The sequence below is a fragment of the Pelodiscus sinensis genome, chromosome 14 (genome assembly GCF_049634645.1).
Source record: "Pelodiscus sinensis isolate JC-2024 chromosome 14, ASM4963464v1, whole genome shotgun sequence".
NCBI lineage: Eukaryota > Metazoa > Chordata > Testudines > Trionychidae > Pelodiscus > Pelodiscus sinensis.
In genome coordinates, this window is record NC_134724.1 from 85,713 (window position 1) to 105,042 (window position 19,330).

Consider the following 19,330-nt stretch of genomic DNA (forward strand, 5'->3'; position numbering starts at 1 on the left):
GATAAACCTTGAGATGTTAGATGCTAAAGGATCGGCCCAGCGTGACCTTGTGGGTGAGATCCAGAGTGTAAATTGACCTGGGTTCTGTGGCTGGTTTCTTGGGAGAACCCGTTCAGGGGAGGTGACATTGGGGTCTATAACCCTTCACCTGTGCTACGCCCAGGGCTGATTATGGCACAGGGAGAGCTGGGGTGTCTGAGGGGTTTTGCTCGTGAGGCTCCTGGCCGGATTGGCAGCTGGAGCGCTCGGTGGCTGGTGTGTGGCCTGGTTGGAAGGTCTCCAGTCTGGGGCTGTACAGAGCCCTAGTTTGGAGCAATTCACCCTGAGCGGTGCCCGTCCCCGTCCCGTCCCCGTCCCGTCCCGTCCCGTCCCGTCACACCAGGCCGCGCCAGAGGGCGAAAGAAGCTCTTCCGAGTGACGCTGAGCAGTCAGCGTGGCTCAGGTTGCGTGGCTTGTTCGGAGTGTCGCCGGCTACGGAGCCGCGCCCCATGTGTCTGAGCCGTGCGGCGTCTTTTGCTTCCTTCTGCCTGAGGTGCCAAGGCCACGCACCACCAGCCTCCTCAGGCCAATGCGCTAGCCTGCCCCGGCCAGCGCCTGGCTCAGCCCAACGCGGGGCTCTCCAGGCTCCGCCGGCATTCCTCCTGCTGGGCTCGTCGCGCAGGGCGGAGAGGCGAGCGCTGGGCTCCCAAGGCAATTGTGCAGCATCTGTCCTGGTTACAGGGGCTCTTACCCTCCCCCGCAGGCGGGAGCTGCAGGCCAGGGTTAGGTGGGCATGCTGGGAGCCAATACAGTCCCTGCCCAAACGATTCAGACGGGAGACGCAGCCCTCAGGGCCTAGCAGGAAGACACCAAACGGACGCCAGCAGCCTCTAGCCGCCGTACCAGAGCGTGCTGCGCGGCACAGACCAGCTCCCATACGAGGCCTGCGCTTGCCAGCTGGGTTGTTCTCCTGGCACTGGGCAGACCCGGCTGCCCGCGCAGGCTGCGTGGAGACGGCATAATGCCCAGAGATGCGATGGCCTGTCCGCTGGGGAAAACCAATGGCACCTGGAATAGAACCAGCTCGGCCCACGGAGGTTGCCCCCGCGCCGCCGCTCAATCAGAGCGAATTTCTCCCACGGAGGAATGCGATCGGCGTCCCCCGCCCTCGCCTGTCAGCTTTGCTCGGGGATCAGCCCGTGGGCAGTGAGGCGTGTGCACAGGGTTTTCACCGCCTGAGATTAAGAGCAAGCGGCAGATCCGATTTCCGGGCACATGCAGCTAGCAGAGCTGTTTGGCTGAGGCAGCATCACGACCCATGTGGCTGTAATTCAGCCTGCACAAGCTGGGTGTGAAAGCTCTGAAACGACTTCCCCCCCAGGCAGCCTGGGTGTCAGCCCGCACCCGGAGCCGTCACAGCGTGAGCAGGTGCTCCCAGAACGCGCCTTGCGCCCCTCCTGGCTCCGGGGTTACGTGATCCCAGCGGGGTCCCCTCCAGGGAGGCTCCCGAGAGACTTGGAGAGGGTTAGGGGTAGCCCGGCCGTGGTGCACACCGCTTGGGTAAGCGCAGCCCACGGCACCAGGAGGGTTTTCTCCAGCGTGGGACCGTCTCCTCCCCTGCTGATGCCCCAGCAGCCGCCCCCTCCCCTTGGCAGAGCTGTGGCCATGTGCTGGTGTGAATACGTTGCTCAGGGGCAGGGATTTCCCTCATCCGGGCTCAGGGTAGCAGGTTTAAAACTAATAAAAGAAAGTTCTTCACACAGCGTGTCGTCAACCTGTGGAACTCCTTGCCAGAGGAGCCATGCGGGGGCCGTGGACGCGACGTTGGGTCCACCGTCAACCGGTCTCCTGGCATCCTCTGACACGTGGCTCCCTGGGCAGCAGGAGGCTCCTAGGGCGCCCCGCCACGTGCAGAAACGCCACGTGCAGAAATGCCACGTGCATGCTCCCTCTAGCACCAGGAGGCCACTGTCTCTGCCGCTGCCCACTCACTGGAGCTCCCCGGCCTAGCCTGTGCCTGTGTGGGCTGGCAGGGCGGGGCCGTTAGCAGGGCCAGAGCCTTTCTGCGGCTCCCCGGACGGCCACCTGCTCGTATCCATTCACCGACCACAGCGTCTGCTCCCGTGGCAACGTCAGAAATCGAAACCGTGCGCTGGCGGCCATTCTTCCTGGGCCCATTGTTGGCGGGTCCTGGTCCCACAGCCCTGACTGGTCACCCTGGGCCGTCTCCACCTCCTCCGCTGCTTCATCAGCCCTCCCGGGCCTCCCCGCCCGCCCACCCACCCCCCGGCACGGCTCTATTGTTTGGATGTGCGCCCTCCCATCCTGCTCCTCCACGCTCTGCTGCCCCCGCCGCAGACCCTGGCTCTGCATTCCCTGGGCACCAGCCGGGGGGCGGGCAGGGCGAGCGGAGTCCAAAGACCCAGCCACTGGGATCCGGCCGCCCCTGTGGTCGCTCCGCGGCGTGGCTCCCCCGCGCCCGCCGCCCCCTGTGGTCGCTCCGCGGCGTGGCTCCCCCGCGCCCGCCGCCCCCTGTGGTCGCTCCGCGGCGTGGCTCCCCCGCGCCCGCCGCCCCCTGTGGTCGCTCCGCGGCGTGGCTCCCCCGCGCCCGCCGCCCCCTGTGGTCGCTCCGCGGCGTGGCTCCCCCGCGCCCGCCGCCCCCTGTGGTCGCTCCGCGGCGTGGCTCCCCCGCGCCCGCCGCCCCCTGTGGTCGCTCCGCGGCGTGGCTCCCCCGCGCCCGCCGCCCCCTGTGGTCGCTCCGCGGCGTGGCTCCCCCGCGCTCGCCGCCCCCTGTGGTCGCTCCGCGGCGTGGCTCCCCCGCGCTCGCCGCCCCCTGTGGTCGCTCCGCGGCGTGGCTCCCCCGCGCTCGCCGCCCCCTGTGGTCGCTCCGCGGCGTGGCTCCCCCGCGCTCGCCGCCCCCTGTGGTCGCTCCGCGGCGTGGCTCCCCCGCGCTCGCCGCCCCCTGTGGTCGCTCCGCGGCGTGGCTCCCCCGTGCCCGCCGCCCCCTGTGGTCGCTCCGCGGCGTGGCTCCCCCGTGCCCGCCGCCCCCTGTGGTCGCTCCGCGGTGTGGCTCCCCCGTGCCCGCCGCCCCCTGTGGTCGCTCCGCGGCGTGACTCCCGCGTGCCCGCCGCCCCCTGTGGTCGCTCTGCGGCGTGACTCCCCCGTGCCCGCCGCCCCCTGTGGTCACTCCGCGGCGTGACTCCCCCGTGCCCGCCGCCCCCTGTGGTCACTCCGCGGCGTGGCTCCCCCATGCCCGTCGCCCCCTGTGGTCACTCCGTGGTGTGGCTCCCCCATGCCCGTCGCCCCCTGTGGTCACTCCGTGGTGTGGCTCCCCCGCGCTCGCCGTCCCCGGTGGTCACTCCGCGGCGTGGCTCCCCCGCGCTCGCCGGCCCCTCCCTTCCCATTGATGGGAAACAATGGAATTGCAGGCACATCCCATTGTCTAGGTACAACCAAACCCTGCCCTTGCCTTAAGTTAGGTGGTGAGGAAGCTGCCTGCCCAACTGGCTGGGCCAAGTTCTTACTATTTAGGAGGAGTTCTTGGACAGCTGGACTCGCTGCTAGGCAGCCGGACTCGCAGATGAACAGATGCACAAATTTTCTCATTGCTCCCCCATTGTAGCTCTCTTCAAGGTGGCTGGTTTCCCCATTAGCTGTGGGGCGGGGCTGCTGGGGATGGCTGGGTGGCCTGCTCTGTGGTCCTGTCATTCCAACTGTCCAGGGGAGACTTGGCTGCACTTAGGGGCGGCGGGGGCTAAGTGTTTTGCCAGGGGTGTCCCATTGGGGATGTGATGGGTTCCAGCGTTGGAGCTTGGTTGCTCCCGCGAGCCTGGTGGGTGTGAGCCAGGGAGCTGACATGCAGATGCTCAAACCGGGTTGAACGTGGCGAGTTGGTCCGAGCTGCGGCATCCTCAGCCCCTGCAGTCGCTTTGAGACGCACCTGACTCTGCAGCGGAGCCTGACTTCAGAGGCCGATTTTCGGAAGAGCTAGGCCCGTGTCTGAGTTCCGTGCCCTCCCAGCTCCGACCGGGACTGGAGCAGTGTGGACGGGACCCCTCGTCTGCTGCCTGAGACCGTCAGTCTATTGAACAAGGCTTGGGAGCCTCGATGTCTGGAGAGCGCTCAACACTGTCCAGGAGCCGTGAGGCCTGAGCCACCCAGCGTGTCAGCCAGCCTGCGCGCTCAGGCCGGAGGGTGGAGAAAGGAACGCTGCAGCAACCTTACTGTGGGGGGCTGGAGTCTAGCCCGGCCCTTGCTGCCTGGGCGCTGCTCAGTTATTTGAGTGCAGGGGGCTTCTTACGGACCAGACGTGGCCTCCCCAGAGCCGAATAAAGGGGAATAATCACTTCTCTGGGTCTGCTGGCCATGCCCCGCCTCACGCAGCCCAATGTGCCATTAGCCCTCTTGGCTACCAGGGCGCCCTGGTGACTCATCTCCAGCTTCTCATCCACTGGACTCCCCAGGTCGCCAGCACCTGTCTGATTCTAGGAGTTTGCCTCATCCAATGGGAAACCAGAACCAAAACCCGTGGCCGTTGGCGCGTGTGCAATCCCACCATGCCGCTCCAGGCGGGTTCCCCTAGAATTAACGGGCCCCCTGGCGTGGGGAGGGATCCCCCGACTCGGAGCTGGAAGCCAGGGATGGCCCATCATGACATCTCATGGGAAAAGGGTTAATGTGCCGCCTGGGAAATGAATGCACGTTACCATGGTAACTAGCTCTAGAAACCGCATCCAAATGTGTCAAACCGTGGGAATTCAAAAATAGCCCGTGTGGTGCCGAGGAACACGGATGTGTTTTTAGTTCAGGGCGTGTAATTTCTGCAAATATTTTGGTCACATCTTCATGTCATTTTATGGGCATGTTCCCGAGTAGAAAGTTAGTATCTGAGCTCCCCGCAGATGCTCAGTTGGAAAGCTCCCCAGGTCCTGGCCCTGGCGATAGCATGTTAGCGCATCACTAGAGAGAAGAAAAGTATTTTAACAAATCTTCCTCGGTCCCAGATTGTCCTGACCGATAGAACTAGCTCTTGTACAGCCCCTCTCAGGATCAGCCTGAGCCCACAGAAAGGGGAGCACAGCAAGAGACATGTCCAAGGTCATCCAGCCTGTCAGTGGCAGAGCCAGAAAGAGAATGCTTGTCTTTTGAGTGCCAAGCCAGGGTCCTGCCCACTAGACCATGCTGCCTGCTTGTTATTTGTATCGCAGCAGCACAAAGGAGCCCTGTCAGGGTGCAGGCCTGCCCTGTGGTTGCTCGGTGCTATATAGACACGACCTAAAAAGACCTCGCTCCCAGGTGAGGCCCTGACAAGAGGCAACAGGAGAGCGAGGACGAGGAGGTGGAAACAAGTGAACTGTCAGCAAACAAGCTGCAGCTGTGATCCCGTCCCACACAGACCTCACCCAGGGAGTGCAGGGGGCCTAACACGCAGAGCTCTGTACAACCAGGCTGGGGTGGAGACAGTGAACAAGGAAAAGTGATTTACTGGTTCCCATCACATAAGAACTAGGGGTCAGCACATGAAACGAATAGGCAGCAGTTTTAAAACAAACCAAAGGAAGTTTTTCTTCATGCAGCGCACAGTCAATCTGTGGAACTCCTCGCCAGAGGATGAGGTGAAGGCCAGGACTTTAACAGGGTTCAAAAAAGAGCTTGATAGATTCATGGAGGTTAGGTCCATCAATTGCTATTGGTCAGTCTAGGCAGGGAGGGTGTCCCTGCCCTCTGTTTGTCAGAGCCTGGGAATGGACAGGGGAGGGGTCACATGATTGTTCCCTCCCTCTGGGGCCCCTGGCACTGGCCACTGGGCAGACAGGACACGGGGCTGGATAGACCCTTGGTCTGACCCTGTTTGGCTGCGCTGATGTTCTTATGCTCTGTGTATGGATCTCACGGGGCAGGAATGGAGAAGACAGAGTCTGTTTGGGCAAAAATCACATTGGGGAAGAAAACTATCAGCTCCTCCCCTGGGATAGCGCTTGGGGTGTGCTATGGACCACCAGGATCCAATCTGGATATGGATAGAGACCTCTTTAATGTTTTTAATGAAGTAAATACTCATGGAAACTGCATAATCATGGGAGACTTCAACTTTCCAGATATAGATTGGAGAACAAGTGCTAGTAATAATAATAGGGCTCAGATTTTCCTAGATGTGATAGCTGATGAATTCCTTCATCAAGTAGTTGCTGAACCAACAAGGGGGGGTGTGCTATTTTCGATTTGGTTTTGGTGAGTAGTGAGGACCTCATAGATGACATGGTTGTAGGTGACAACCTGGGCTCGAGTGATCATGTGCTAATTCAGTTCAAATTAAATGGAAGCATAAACAAAAATAAATCTGAGACGAGGGTTTTTGATTTCAAAAGGGCTAACTTTAGTAAATTAAGGAAATTAGTTAGGGAAGTTGATTGGACTAAAGAAATTATGGATCTTAAAGTGGAGAAAGCCTGGGATTATTTTAAGTTAAAGTTGCAGAAGCTGTCAGAAGCCTGTATCCCAAGAAAAGGGAAAAAATGTATAGGCAGGTGTGTTAGACCAAGCTGGATGAGCAAGCATCTCAGAGAGGTGATTAAGAAAAAGCAGAAAGCATATAAGGAGTGGAAAATGGGAGGGATCAGTAAAGAAAGCTACCTTATTGAGGTTAGAGCATGTAGGGACAAAGTGAGAAAGGCTAAAAGTCAGGTAGAGTTGGACCTTGCAAAGGGAATTAAAACCAATAGTAAAAGGTTTTATAGCCATATAAATAGGAAAAAAACAACAACAAAAAAAGAAGTAGGACCACTAATTACTAAGGCTGGAGTGGAGGTTAAGGATAATCTAGGAATGGCCCAATATCTGAACAAATACTTTGCTTCAGTCTTTAATGAGGCTAATGAAGAGCTTAGGGATAATGGTAACATAACAAATGGGACTGAGGATAAGGAGGTAGATATTACCATATCTGAGGTAGAAGCCAAACTCGAACAGCTTAATGGGAGTAAATCGGGGGACCCAGATAATCTTCATCCAAGAATATTAAAGGAACTGGCACATGAACTTGCAAGTCCATTAGCAATAATTTTTAATAAATCTCTAGACTCAGGGGTTGTACCATTTGACTGGAGAATTGCTAATATAGTTCCTATTTTTAAGAAAGGAAAAAAAGCGACCCGGGTAACTATAGGCCTGTTAGTTTGACATCTGTAGTATGTAAGATCCTGGAAAAAATTTTGAAGGACAAAGTAGTTAGAGACATTGAGGCTAATGGCGATTGGGACAAATTACAACATGGTTTTACAAAAGGTAGATCGTGCCAAACCAACCTGATCTCCTTTTTTGAGAAAGTAACAGATTTTTTAGATAAAGGAAATGCAGTGGATCTAATCTACCTCGACTTTAGTAAGGCATTTGATACAGTACCACATGGAGAATTATTGGTTAAATTGGAAAAGATAGGGATTAATATGAAAGTTGAGAGATGGATAAGCAACTGGTTAAAGGGGAGACTACAGCGGGTCATATTGAAAGGTGAACTGTCGGGTTAGAGGAAGGTTACTAGTGGAGTTCCTCAGGGATCAGTTTTGGGACCAATCTTATTTAATCTTTTTATTGCTGATCTTGGCACCACAAGTGGAAGTGTCCTGATAAAATTTGCGGATGACACAAAGTTGGGAGCTATTGCCAATTCAGAAAAGGATCGGGATATCATACAGGAAGATCTGGATGATCTTGTAAATTGGAGTGATAGCAATAGGATGAAATTTAATAGTGAGAAGTGTAAGGTTATGCATTTAGGGATTAATAACAGGAATTTTAGTTATAAGCTGGGGACACATCAGTTGGAAGTAACGGAGGAGGAGAAGGACCTCGGAGTCCTGGTTGATTATAGAATGACTATGAGCCGCCATTGTGATGTGGCCGTGAAAAAGGCTAATACGGTCTTGGGATGTATTAGGCGAGGTATTTCCAGTAGGGATAAGGAGGTGTTAGTGCCGTTATACAAGGCATTGGGGAGACCCCATTTGGAATACTGTGTGCAGTTCTGGTCTCCCATGTTTAAGAAGGATGAATTCAAACTGGAACAGGTACAAAGAAGGGCCACTAGGATGATCCGAGGAATGGAAAACCTGTCTTATGAAAGGAGACTCAAGGAGCTTGGCTTGGTTACTTTAACCAAAAGAAGGCTGAGGGGGGACATGATTGCACTCTTTAAATATATTAGAGGGATAAATACCAGGGAGGGAGAGGAATTATTTAAGTTTAATACCAATGTGGACACAAGAACAAATGGATATAAGATGGCTAGTAGGAAGTTTAGACTTGAGATTAGACGAAGGTTTCTAACCATTAGAGGAGTGAGGTTCTGGAACAGCCTTCCAAGGGAAGTAGTGGGGGCAAAAGATCTATCTGGCTTCAAGATTAAACTAGATGGCTACGTCTACACTGGCATGATTTTCTGGAAATGCTTTTAATGGAAAAGTTTTCCGTTAAAAGCATTTTTGGAAAAGAGCGTCTAGATTGGCAGGACGCTTTTCCGCAAAAGCACTTTTTGGGGAAAAGTGTCCGTGGCCAATCTAGACGCGCTTTTCTGCAAAAAAGCCCCAATCGCCATTTTCGCCATCGGGGCTTTTTTGTGGAAAAGAAATCTCTGCTGTCTACACTGGCCCTTTTGCACAAAAGTCTTTCGGAAAAAGACTTTTGCCCGAACGGGAGCAGCATAGTATTTCTGGAATAGCACTGACAATCTTACATGAGATCGTCAGTGCTTTTGCGGAAATTCAAGAAGCCAGTGTAGACAGCTGGCAAGTTTTTCCGCAAAATCAGATGATTTTGCGGAAAAACTTGCCAGTCTAGACACAGCCGATGGGTTTATGAAGGGGATGGTTTGATGAGATAACATGATCTTGGTAACTAATTGACCATTCATTATCAGTGGGAAATAGGTCAATGGAGGGATGATGGAGTTACTATAGAGAACTTTCTGGGTGTCTGGCTGGTGAGTCTTGCCCACGTGCTACGGGGTTTAGCTGATCGCCATATTTGGGGTCGGGAAGGAATTTTCCTCCAGGGTAGATTGGCAGAGGCCCTGGAGATTTTTGCCTTCTTCTGTAGCATGGGGCACAGATCACAGCTGGAGGATTCTCTGCATCTTGGGGCCTTCAAAGTATTTGAAGGCTTCAATATCGGAGATATAGATGAGAGGATTATTCTAGGAGGGGTGGGTGAGATTCTGTGGCCTGCACTGTGCAGGGGTCAGACTAGATGATCATAATGGTCCCTTCTGACCTTAAAGTCTATGAATCCATCCTGAAAGGGGCAGTCTGGGGGGTTGACATGCTGCCCATTGGACATTCTATGCAGCTGGGCTTGGCCACTGGATCCCAACCTGTTGCATCCAGCAGCGCCCCAAGCATCCCTCCCCACTGGGACAGGTGCCCAGAGGCTGCTCCATGGGGCTCCTCTGGGTTGTGCCTGGGGCCCAGGCCTGCCCGGCAGTGCCAGGTCGTGGGACAGGGCTAATGTGACTTATACAGCTCCCTGCATCCCTCTGTCCCTTGGCGCTAGCTGGGGGATCTTGGGTGCATGCTGACCAGCAGACCCACTGGCTGATGCAATGGGGACCCTTGGAGCCTGTTTGGCAAGTGCCGGCTCTCCAATCCCCCGGTCCTGTCCCTAGGGAAGCCCCTGCCCGAGCAAAGGGCCGTTAGGGGGTGGCCAGCTGCTCCGCGGAGGCTGGAGAAGAAACACTGCAAGGTGAACTTTCCCTGTGCAGCCCGGTCAAGGTGAAAGAGTTCACGGGAGCGTGGGAGGGGGCTGGGCTTTGATTCCAACGCTGTATTGCAGCTTCACTCGCTTTATGGCCCGTTTGCCTTGAAAATCGGGCTGATTCGAAAGGCCTCCCTTGGTGGTGGCGGCGGCTTTTAAAAAGGATTCCAGTTTGCTTCATTGCCAGTTACATAAGAACGTAAGAACGGCCGCACTGGGTCAGACCAAAGGTCCATCTAGCCCAGTGTCCTGTCTGCCCACAGTGGCCAGCACCAGGTGCCCCAGAGGGGGTGGACCGAAGACAATGATCAAGCGATTTGTCTCCTGCCATCCCTCTCCAGCCTCTGACAAACAGAGGCCAAGGACACCATTTTATCCCCTGGCTAACAGCCTTTTATGGACCTAACCTCCATGAAATTTACAAGCATTGACAATTCTGCACTGTATTACCGACAATGTCTGTTTCAAGAGGTGAGCAATTCCAGAGTTACTTCCTTCCCACTCCTGCTTTTAAGGCAAGATCATCTTTGTCTGGTTTAGAATTGTCATTTATTTCTGGTGTAACCAATTACAATTATTATATTCAGTGGCAATAAACGCAAGCAAATATGAGGCAACAGTGGGACACTGTTGCAAACAAAGCAAACCTGATTCTGGGCGGCATTGGCAGGGGTGTTGTGAGCGAGACACGAGAAGTCGTTCTTCTGCTCTGCTCTGCGCTGATCAGGCCTCAGCTGGAGTCTTGTGTCCAGTTCTGGGCACCACATTTCAGGAAAGATGCGGAGAAATTGGAGAAGGCCCAGAGAAGAGCAACAAGAATGATGAAAGGTCCAGAGAACGTGAGCTAGGAGGTAAGACTGAAGGAATTGGGCTTGTTTGGTTTGGAAAGGAGAAGACTGACAGGGGACATGAGAGCAGTTTTCAAGTATCTAAATGGGTTTCATAGGTGGGGGGGGGTGATTGTTTTCCTTTGGCCTCTGAGCACAGGACAAGCAGCAATGGGCTTAAACTGCAGCCTGGGAGGTTGAGGTTGGACATTAGGGAAAAATTCCTGCCTGTCAGGGCGGTGAAACACTGGGATAAGTTGCGTAGGGATGTTGTGGAGTCTCCATCCCTGGAGATATTGACGAGCAGGTTGGACAGACACCTGTCAGGGATGATCTAGCTGGTCCTTGGGGCCGGGGACTGGACTTGGCACCTCTCACAGTCCCTGCCGTTCTAGGATTCTGTGTCAATTGGCTGGCTTGGGAATTGGCAGGCTGGGCTGAAACGCGGGGGCGGGAGCCAGCAGTTGAGTTTCGCGTGTGGAGTGGAGATGTTGGAAGGGTAACGGAAGGGGCACCGAGCCATGCTGCGTTCCTCTGGGGAGCTCACGGGGCATGTCACTTACTGAATTCAGGCTCCTGGCCCCGTGCAAATCGCTGTCTGCTCCAGGCAGGGCATTGCCACCTCTGCGCCGCGCCTTGACTCCCTGGCACGTTGGCGTTCCCACGCGAGGCTGCATGCTTGTTGTCAGAAAACACATGAATTTGCCCAGCATTTGTGCTATTGTACGTGTCACGTTGGGAATGCGCCGCCAGGTCATCAGCATCCTGTGCCAGCAGCGGATTCAATTAAACCCACGTTCACTCTCTTCTGCTAATTCGAGGCAGGCGCTAAAGGCTGCTAATTAGATCATGATTCCCTTTGTTTTCTATTCACAACTTACATTGCAAAGCGGCTGCAGAAAAGAGCAGAGCCTGGAAGAAGCTGCACGAGGGGGCGGCTTGCTGCATCTCGCACACGGCAGGGTTCTTTCGAATGGCTGCTTGGGCTGACATTTAGCTTGCAGTGACTATGGCCAGTGTTCACAGCCTCCCGAGAAGAGGGCCAGAGGCAGATGACACAGGCTGATAGAGGTCCGAGCTGGGGTCCCTGGCGGGAGGCTGTGTGGAGAGATTCCATTGCCACCCCAGCTAGTTTTTTTGTTTCTACTGGTGGTGCACATTAGCATGTGCCTCTGTGCACGTACAAATTATTCTGCACATGGATGGAAACAATTAGAGGGAGCATTGATCTGAAGGGAGAGACTCCTGAACCAGGAGCGTGACGAGTCGGAGACTCTTCAGATCAGAGAGGAGGTGACCAAGAGGGAAACCAGACAGAAGGATGCGTAGCAATGACCCGTACACAGGAGTTACACTGGACACTTTGATTAGTGCTTTGTTGCAATACAAGAAAGGAAAAGTGAATCTCAAACGACAACCATTTAAAATGGGCAAGACGTATTTGCATAATTAACTGGTGGGACTCCCTGCCACAAGGAATAATTGGCACCATGAGTGGAACAGGCGTCAGAAAAAGGATCTAAACTGTGTATTGACAGAGGATGGCAGCAGCGTGTTAGGGGCAATCAGACATTTCTTAGCAGGGATAAAAGGCGACACGTTTCAAGGCGTAAACTAGTTGCTGGGGACCAGGAAGGAATTTCCTCAGTGAGCAGATGATTCCAGCAGTGCCCCTGGCATGTCTGTCCGAGGCGTGGCCGGGGCTGAGCAGACCCTGTTTGTCTTGGGGGGGGGGGGCAGTCCAGGTTTTCTGAAGAAGGGGTCACCTGGCCCGCGTTTCAGGTTACCTGTTCAGCTCCAGCCGGTGATATTCCCGACATCCGGGAGCGTGTGTTGGGGGTGCTTGGGGGGCAGCGCCAGGGCCGGAGCTGCAGAAGCAGGGCGCCACGCCACAGAGCCACTGCCAAAGTCCTCCCGGCTGAAGTGCAATGGTTTGTTTGGAAAAAGCAGGGAGCGCTCAGTTCTCCCATGATGCTCTGCTTCCCCCGGAGACAAGCCTGGAGCAAAACAGAGGGAGTTGCTCCCTGCGTTCAGGGCAAATTTCAGCAGAACCTTCTCTTTGGATACCTGCCTCCCCAACGCCCCCGAAACCATTTGTGCCGAGGGAAGGGCGGTCATTGCGCTGCCCTGGCCTGCAGGCTCCGCCCACGCAGCTCCCCTTGGTGGCAGTCCCAGCCAGTGGGAGCAGTGGGGGGGCGGGGACTGCAGGGGAGTGCAGGGCAGCATGGCCCCAAATGCTTCCCTTCCCACACCAAACAGGTGCTGCCCCAGCTAAGCGCCTCCACACCCCAGCCACCTGCCCCAGGCCTGAGCCCCCTCCTGCACCCTAACTCCCTCCTGGACCCCACACCCCAATCCCTGGAGCCCCCTCCTGCACCCCAAACGCCTCATCCCCAGCCCCACTGCAGAGCTCACCGCAGGGTCTGCTGCTCGTCTGGGTTTGTTCCTGTCTGTTATTTTCAGGTTTGTTCATTCAGGATGGTCCCCCCCACCCCCGGCCTTTTCTGGGAGGGGTGAGCACCCTCAGCCCTCATTGTGTGCAGCCGGCATCCCTGCTTGGGGTGCTCCGGGACCCAGGGTTCACAGGCTGAACTCTCCCACGCTGCATTCCAGCCGCTTCCCCTGCCCCCGAAGGTCCCGGTCCGGTCCGAGGGCGAGGGCCGCTCCGGCTGGAGGAGCAGACTTCCCAGGCTGAGTGCGAGGGTAGTGTGGTGCTCCCCTGGGGGGGCCACTCCTTCAGGCCTGGAGGATCCAACCCCCCCCACACACACCCATCGACCTCGGCCTCTAGACACCCTCTTTCAAAAACTGGCGCCTCTTTTCAAAAGAGCACGTTCGAGAAAAGCCGTTCTTCCTCGTAGAATGAGGGTTCCGCGATCGGAAAAACCGCCGCGTTCCGATTTACTTTCGAAAGGCCGCGGCTGCAGTCTAGACACCGGGGAAGTGTTTTGGAAAGACCCCTGGAGTCTAGACACGCTGGAGACGGAGCTCGCCGCATCCCGCAGGCAGCCTGAGCTGCCCTGTCGGCAGGGGAACCGCCCTGAACAGTGGCATGGCCCCCACTTAACTCAGTCTATGCCGGACATCTGTGAGCTCCCGGAGGGGTAACGCTTAACGCCCGCTTACTAGTCACGTGGTAGCAAGCCTGTCAGCAGGGCCCAGTGAAGGGTAAACCCAGCAGGGGGCCGAGGTGGGTTAACGTTCCCCACGTTCCCCCGTCAGACGTCCTGTCTAGCGCTTGCTGGGCTCTGCCGAGGGGCAAGAGACCCCTGAGGAGCCCTGCACTGGTGCTTGTTACCGTCAGAGGAGTTAGTAGCTCTGCGCATTTACATGGGGGCCCGGGGCAGGCACAGCGGATTCAGGAGGTGGCCCCTCGGAATACGTTTACACAGCAAACTCAAATCAGCATATTTAAATCCGGGGAGAATTGAGCAAAAGAGTTTCCGTTCAGGGAAAACTCACTGCAAGGTTCCCAGGGAAACGTACTAGGCCAGGGCTACTCAACACGCACGGCCCATTTGTTTTTGGCCCGTGGGGCGGTCTGGGTTTACGCGGGGCTCAACACGCGGCCCGCAGGGGGGAGCCCAAACGAAAAAGTCGTCAAGAGAATGATCTGCCGTTGCGATGCGTTTTCGTAGTTACATTCCTGGACTGTCATTGCTCTTTCCAAGTGCTGGCGTACGGGTGGGAATCAGGTCAACGCTGCATTTTAGTAAGAGCAGCAGAACTGACGTCAATGGGGCCTGCGTGTTGTGTAGTCTTGCCTTAGTCTTTGTATTCATGCCCGTCAGTGTGAAAGAAGCATTTGCATATATTTGCATATATATTTGCATGTATATGCAACTACACTTAGGGTACGTCTAGACTATGCGCCTCTGTCGCCAGAGGCATGTAGATTAGGCTACCAGACATAGGAAAATGAAGTAGCGATTTAAATAATCGCCTCTTCATTTAAATTTACATGGCTGCCGTGCTGAGCCGATCGGCTGTTTGTCGGCACAGCACGATAGTCTGGACGCGCGGGTGTCGACATCAAAGGCATTTGTCGACCACCCAGGTAAACCTCACCCCAGGAGGCATACCTGGGAGGTCAACAAATGCCCTTGATGTCGACCCCCGCGCGTCTAGACTACCGCGCAGAGCCGACAAACAGCTGATCGGCTCAGCGCGGCAGCCATGTAAATTTAAATGAAGCGGCGTTTATTTAAATCGCTACTTCATTTTCCTATGTCTGGTAGCCTAATCTACATGCCTCTGGCAACAGAGGCGCGTAGTCTAGACGTACCCTTAAGTTGCAGCCCTTGGCATGTGTTGTATCATTGTGGTCCCCGGGGCTTCCAAGGTTGAGTAGCCCTGTACTAAGCTCAGAGATTGCGGGAAAGGAAGCGTGGAAAATCCCGCCATATACCAGTCTGAGCAGAGGGCGTACCAGTGCTGGGACTCGGAGATACCGTCAGAGAAGGACAAGGAACTGTGCGGAGCGGTGTTGGGAATGACACATCCAGCAAGGGAAAGGACGGAACATCGCTGTGACGCGTACAAGCCTTGAATCGTTGTCACACTCCTTGGCAGGTGCACGTGGCACCAATTTCACTGGCAAAGCCTCGCGGAGGAGTCCTGCTACACGTTCTGTTTTACTCTTTGCTGGGCTAGCAGCTTTCATTTGATCAGTTACAGAAATGCTGCTGCCACCTGCGGGATGCAAGACACGCTGCATGTTCAGAGACAGGCTTCCTTTGAGTATCAGACGTTTGCTCCTAAAAGGTTGCTGGTGGGTTTCAGAAATTCCGAACGGCGTGAGGGTGATTCTCGGTGCTCGGCGTCATTCCCACCACCTTCTTTCTCTAGATTGCTGAGTCCCTGCTCCTAAATAATGGGGACCCACCAAGGCAAACTGCAGGCGACTTGCTAAATGCCTCCTGCTTCACAGAGGAGATGGGCAAACTGCCTCGCGGCGAGCGAACCAGACCTGCAGTGCTGACACTCCTCCAGTCCCTCGCCGACGCTGGGCCAAGTGCCGCTTGTGTTTCACGCGCTGGTGCCAGGCTGAATCTCTTCTGGGGGCGTCTGACTCGGGGAGCTGTATCTTTGTAGCGACGGGGCTGGAACCCCCTGGACTTGCTGAGGGGCTGTGCTCCAGCCAAGGGGATGGCAATCCAGCCCCGCGGGCCCCTCTGCACGGGGAAAGGCAGGGGAATTCATGCCCATCGGGCGTCCTTCGGCCACGGCGGGGCCCTCTGCGCCCATGGAGGCTGGAGCAGGCTCTGCCCCGCCCAGTGCCCCGCCGCGCAGTTCAGTGACTATGTGGGTGTCTCTAGGAAGAGGGTGCCTGCCCCCCCGAAAGCTGATGGCCCAGATGGGCCCCAGGGGCACGGCGCTATCGTGCTTAGCGGTGTAGATTCTGAACCTGTGGCACCGCGAGCGCCGCGCTGTGGCGAGGGCCAGGCCGCCTGGCTTACGCTGGGGAGGGTGGACCGGGGCTCAGATTTCACTGGCACCTGTCGATGGGGCAGGGGGGCGGGGGATCTGTATTTTACCCACCAGCCATCGCTCAGCTGCAGCCCCGGGAAAGCACAAACGCACGGACACGGTGGGTCTGTTTTCCAGCCAAGTGTCATTGGCCCTTCTGGCCGGCGGCCCTAGGAATGACCCGTCTGGGCGGCCCCAGGGGCTGCTCTCGGATGCGCCGGAGGAAGGGGAATGAAGCCCCAGGAGCAGATCGAAATGGTCGACCCCCACGCGAGGTCTCGGCCTGGGTCTGGGAGCCCTGGAGCAGGAAGGGGAATATCTGCGCACCCATGAGTCCTGTGCCCGTGTGACTGTCCATCCCCTCTTGGGATGTTCCTGGCCTAGGGGGCTTCCCCTGGCAGCGTCTGGGCCTTGCCCTACTCTGTCCTCTCGCCACAAACTCCTGGAGACCTCCCTCGGGCCGAACAGCTGGTGGGATTTCTTTGTGCTGCTCTCCCCAGCGGCCCGAAGCTCTGAGCAGCTCTGTGCACCCAGCCCAGCTCGCTCGGCCAGGAAGGGGACCAGCAGGCAGCACCCCCCGAAAGGGCGAGGTCCGAGTTCCAGCCCTGCCTTGCTGGGCTCGCGGCCGGCAGCTCTCTGCTGCCCACAGCCCCGCCATGGGGCGGGCCCAGCTTCGCCCTGCGGGTCGAGTGTCCAGACGCCTGCAGTCGCCCTGCGCTCTGCCAAACGGGTGAGCCCCCCACTCCGCACTGCAGGCGGGTGAAAGGGTTTCAGTGTCCCCGAGCCGGGGGGCAGGGATTGTCACATTACTGGATTTTAAGGGGCGCAGCCAGATCACTGCTGTGCCCGGGGGGGGTTGCCCCAAATTCTGTACGAAGGGGCCATGTGCGGTGTCCAATGAAAGCTTGTGTCCGACTGATTCCGTGTCTGCGCCTCATGGGCCTGTGTGACGTCCGTGTGTGGATTATGGACACGGGCTCTGCGCGGGTCCGGGGCGTGTTCTGTGCCTGAGACCGAGCGATGAGCCTTCACTGCCTGTTGGAAAGAAGGGTCCTTCAGTCAATGACTGTGCTAACTGGCACGGCCCCAAGGACAGCGGCTCTCGGGGTGGCCCGTACACACCTGAGGGAGGCGTCTGGAAACCTGCAACCAATCGGGCATAATGGCTGCCGGCGCGTGGCACACAGACAGGGCACCGGGCCACGTGACCCGCTCTGGCTGGGGAGACACCGGGAATGGATATAAAATGCCAGGAGGGCGTCTCCATCTTGTCTTCAGTCTCGCTCCTGCTTCCGGGTGCAGCCTGGCGAGGGACGGAGCCGGGGAGGGTCGCTGACCCGTCCTGACATCGGGTGTAACCAGAGACTTTGCTGGCAGTTTGTAACATCTCTGGTGCTTGGTGCGTGTGACGGATTCTCCTTAACCTCACTCTCAGGCTTTTCTTTCTTTTGTTAATAAACCTTTAGATGGTGGATGCTAAAGGACGGGCCCAGCGCGATCTCGTGGGTAAGATCCACAGTGTAAACCGACCGGGGATCTGTGGCTGGTTCTTTGGGACCGGGAGGATCCGTTCGGGGGAGGGGAGATGGGTCCTGTAGCCCCTCACCTGTGTTAGGCCGGGGGCTGACTGGGGCCCAGGGAGAGCTGGGGTGCCCGAGGGGTTTGGCTCGTGGGGTTCCTGCCGGCCGGATTGGCAGCTGGAGCGCTCGGTGGCTGGTGTGTGGCCTGGTTGAAGGTCTCCAGTCCGGGGCTGCAAGGAGCCCTGGTTTTGAGCAATTCGCCCTGAGCGGAGCCCTCAGAGGTGCCCAGGCCTGGCCCGTCCCGTCACAGGCATCCCTGCGCTCTAGCCCGGCCCTGCCTGCCCTGGGAGTGCTCCCCTCCCGCAGGCAGCAGCCCAGCCCTCCCCCTCTCTCCCCAGGAGTTTCTTGGGCCCTTGCTCGGGACCACTCTCGTTCCAAGTCCGGGCGGGCGTGCTGGCTTTGGTGGCTGGTGCTGGGCTCCGGCGCGCTGCCGGGGTGCAGGGGAGACGCCTGCGCCGAGCGGTGCCCGCAGCACCCCGAGGCAGGTTGCGCCGCGTCAGACCTGCCTGCACCACCCACAGCTGATGGCGGGAGGCCCTCAGAGCCTGGTTCTGGCAGCGCCAGGCCGCCAGAGAGGCAGCGGGAGGCAGCCTGCCGTGGGCTGGGTCCAGGCAGCCGGCGGAAGCCAGCGTGACTGCACCAATGGAGCCCTTTCCCCACGTGTGTCTGGGGGGCAGACGTCCCGGGCCTGCGCTGTCCTTACCTCCAGAGCGCGTCGTGTCCGGGAGCCCCGAAAGCGTCTGCTTCCTCGGGACGCTGCGCGAGGGAACGGAGGGCTCCCAGGGCACGCCTCCCCCGCAGGGCCTGCCTCGGAATAAGCGACGCGCGCTGAGCTACGGCCATGGCGGAGCTATGTCGGAAACGGGAGCGTCTCCGCAGCCCCGCTGTCGAGGGGGAGCACGCTCCCTCCCGCTCCCACCCTCCTCGGACGCTGAGGGTTCCAGGAGTCGCAGCGAGAAGTCCTCCCGCTTGGCAGAGTTTCGACCCTATTTGGCAATAACCGCCGGCGGTGGAGACGCGCACGAAGTGATTTCGGACCAGCGCTGCAGAGCAGACGTCCCCGCGGAGCCCTGGCGCGGGAGCTCTCATCGCGCCGACTCCCGTCCTCCTCCTCCCGCGCGCGTTCCACATCCAGCCCCCTCGGCGCCCGACACCCGCTCTGCGGCTCCGAGCCAGCAGGGGCACCGGCTCTGACAACTTGCGGACACGCCTCTGACAACAGAGAGGAGAACGGGGGCTCCAGCAGCGCCCTTGCTAAATGAGCACCCGGCAAGGCAAGGCCCGCGCTGCTCGGAGCGCCCGCCCGCCAGCGTGTGGCGGAGGCGGATGAGACGCTGCGAGCACACCAGCTCTCTGCCGGCTCTTGGCACAGGGCAATAAGCCGCATCCCTCGTCCTGGCCCTGTCGCACTTCTCCAAGGAGGGCTCCACAGACTTGCATTTGTGGGAGGTGCCTTCTGGGCCCGCAGGGACCCCTGGATCTGCTCGCTGAGCAGCGTCCCTGAGAGATCTCGCGCTCGGCATGGCGCTCCGAGAGCTGCGGTTGCAGCAGGCTTGCTGGACCCAGAGGCCTCCTGGCTAGGTGGGACCGGCTGGGCGCACGGTGCTGTGCATGGCGTCAGAGCAACGGTCCTTCCTGCTTGGCGTCCTGTCTGCAGGGGCGGATGCCAGGCGCTTCGGAAGGCATGAACCGGCCAGGGAGTGAGTGATCCTCCCCGACATCTTGCCT